Genomic DNA, 3,561 nt, shown 5'->3' with positions numbered 1-3,561 from the left:
TGAGGAATCTTTCCTAAGGGGGAGGGGAGGGACTGGTGAAATTATCATTTTTTCCCCTTTTAGTTGACCCAATTTGAACATTTTCAGCTCTGAGAAAAGGCAGGATGTGGCTGGGGCATTTTGACAGCAGAGAAGTTGATGTATAGACAGGGAGAGAGATAGTGTCCTGCATTTTAAACAGTTTCAGTCAGAGGAGAAAAATGCCAAATGCGTTTCTGGATAATGAGGCCTAATCTTCTTTTTATGGAGCAGTGCTATGCAATTAGGATGAGCTTCATGTAAACGGCCCGAGGACTCGGGCTGCCTCAGAACCTCAGGGTGTCAGCAAGGAAAATGGATATTCCCTGGTTTGTGCTTCATGAGGAAGAATGATGGTGATAACCAGCTCCTGGCTTGACAGGTGGGACTTCTTTGGGCTTAACGTGATGGATTCTCCATCGACATCTGGAGCTGATAGCACGAAACTGTTGATGGAAGAGAAACACTGTGAAAACCCCGACTGCCCTAGAAAGGCAAAAGCTGGAGAGTGGACTGCCTTCTAGAGGAAAACAGCAGATTGTGAATGGCAGGCCATGGAGAGAAGGGTAGCTAGTGGGAAGAAAAGAGCTTCTGAGTTGGATTCAGAATTTTTCAGAGTTGAAAGGGTTCCTGGACATAACTTCACAGGATTATAGCTCTAGAAATGGAACTCTAGAGACCATCTATTCTAACCCCTTCATTTTACAGATGAGGAAACTGAGGTCTAGGGAAGTTAAGTGACCTACCTAAAACCATATGGGTGACAAGTAACAGAAACAAGATTAGAACTGAGATTCTTAGACTCAAAGTTCAGGATTTTTCCAATGTCCCAGGTTTCTACCACTGCCCCAATCTCCCCATCCTACAGGTAAGGAAACTGAGACTCAGAGAGGTTCAAAGGAGACCTAACATCATTCTAGTTGCTCAGTGTCAGAGTTAGGAGTTGAACTCAAGTATTTTGACTGTTTAGTCTTGAAGTTTCATCCAGGATCATGGGACAGAAATGGAATTTTAGATTTGGAAGAGACCTCAGAGGGCATTAGGAGCAAGAGTTTATGACCCAGCTCTTATACTAATTACCTGTGTGACCTTGGACAAGTCACTATAACTCATGGGACTTGTACATCCTTATCTGTAAAATGAGGGGATTGAACAGGAGCCTCCAAGGTCAAGGTCTGTTCCAGTTCTCCAACTGTGGTCCTGTGACATATGAACCTACCCTCATAAAGAAATGCCTTCTGTAAGATCCTTGATAAGAAGTCATTTAGCCCTCACTCAAAGATTCCAGTGAGGGGGGAGTCCAAAAGAGTATATAAAAATGAGAAGCACAGAGAGAATAAAAGAGACATATCAAGCACTTTGTGGTAGCTTGAAATACTAGGAATTTTCCCCTTTATATCAAGTCTACATGAGTATCTATCCCTTCTATTCATTGTCCCTTTTGAGTTCTGAGTATGAGCCAGAACTAGATGTCCCCTAATGTCAGTCAGTCAACAATGAATGACTGGATGGATGATGGAAAAGTGTCTATCACTTATAATAATGCAAGCACCATAATAGCACTGAGTATACTGTACCTGTACAGAAAGCAAAGACAGCTTCTCTCTCCAAGGGGCTTACATTCTAACAGAGGAAACAACACACAAAGGGGAATAACGTCAATGTTCAGAAAGGTAGAGGGATGGTGAGTGGATTGACACTCCCCATCTAGGAACAATGACAGAATTCATTCGATCATGGTTCCAAAAGTGGGGGGAAGACAAGGGAAAGGAGACAAACTAGGAAAACCTATGGAGATAGCCAGAGAGGTGGAAGTAAAAGGAAGCTTGGCTAGAGCTTTTTTGAAATAGTGGTCACACTTGTGCTATAAGAAATGACAAGCAGGATGGCTTCAGAAAAACCTGGAAAGACTTATATGAACTGATGCAAAGTAGAAGTAAGCATAAGCAGGAAAACATTGAAAGTGGTAAGAATGATGAGCTGTGAAAGATTTAGCTACTCTGATCGAGACAATGAACCAAGAAAATTCCAAAGAATCCATGATGAAAAATGCTATCCACCTCCAAAGAGAAAAGTGTTGAATGAATGCAGATTGAGAATTTTTTTTAATTTTCTTGCTTTTGTGTGTGTTTTTTCTTTTGTGCCATTCATGTTTTGCATGACTTACACATACATATTGCTTACTTTCTCAATGGGTTGTGAAGGGGTGGGAGAGAGGAAGACAATTTAAAACTCACATTTTTAAAAAAGTGAATGCTAAAAATTTTTTTACATGCAACTGTGAAATATTTAATAAAAGAATTTTTTTTTAAAGAAAATAATAGTTACCCTATTTGGCAGTTACCAGTTATGAGAGTAGCCACCAGGAGAGGAAGATTTTTCTGGGTGAAAAGAGAGCTGGTAAGACCACGAAATAAGTAGTCTGAGTAGTGAAAATGGAAAGGTCTGAATGTCAAAAATATTGCCTAACCATTACATCTTGGGAGAATGTTTTTCACTTTATGGAAGTATTCACCACAAAAGAGGTCTTTTAGATACTGTGATGATATTGAGAGCAAAACAAAGGCTCCAGGTAGGAGTGCAGAACCAAGAAGTAACTTCCCCCTCAGGATGATTTGTAAATGTCTTTATGTTCATTGTATGCTATATGCATGCAACATTATTGTCTGTAAAATGGGAATAATGATGACTCATGGAATGATCTGTAAATATGATCAATAGAACCTTAAAATCAAAACTATAATTAGTAAGCTGTTGCATTGATGTTGAGTCTTCATGACCCCATTTGGGATTTTCTTGGCAGATACTGGAGTAGTTTTTAATTTTCTTCTCCAGCTCATTTTACAGATGGGGAAACTGAAGTAAAAGATTGAGTCGGGGCGGCTAGGTGGCACAGTGAATAGAGCACCAGCCCTGGAGTCAGGAGGACCTGAGTTCAAATCAGGCCTCAGACACTTCACACACACACACACACACACACACACACACACACAAGCAACACACATTTTTAAAAAGGGAGGGGACTGAGTGTCACAGGGTCATACAGCTACTAAGTGTCTGAGGCTGGATTTGAACTAGGGAAGATAAGTCTTCCTGACTCCAGGCAGGGCTGCTCTGTGCACTAGGGTGCCACCTAGCTGCCATAAATTCATCACTAAAGTGCTAAAAGAACATCCTCTATGTTCTCATGAGGTAATAACAGAAGTCTTTGATAAGGATTAAGAAATGCTAGGGAAGAACTGTCTGGCTAAGAAGCTGTGGGCCTGCTGAAGGGAGAGGGCTCTGGTGACCAGGAGGATCCACAGCAGAGGAGGAAAGGCACGGGAAACCAAAGTGAGGCAGATGTCCATTCAAATGCTCCCCTGCTGCATGACCATGGACAAGTCTTTGAACTATCTGAGGCTCTACTTATGTAAAATGGGAGTGATGGCACTGGCACTACCTACCTCACAGGAGCCTCTGGTGCCATTCCGCAAGAAGAAGAATGCTAGATTTGGAAGGAGGAGATTCGGACAGCTACCAGCTCTCAGAGGCTCAGTTTAC

This window comes from Petaurus breviceps, unplaced genomic scaffold (genome assembly GCF_028583685.1).
Source record: "Petaurus breviceps papuanus isolate PSGF00001 unplaced genomic scaffold, PetGlider_PUasm1.0 379, whole genome shotgun sequence".
Taxonomy (NCBI): domain Eukaryota; kingdom Metazoa; phylum Chordata; class Mammalia; order Diprotodontia; family Petauridae; genus Petaurus; species Petaurus breviceps.
The sequence above is the reverse complement of the archived record's forward strand: the minus strand, read 5'-3'. Positions refer to the sequence as shown.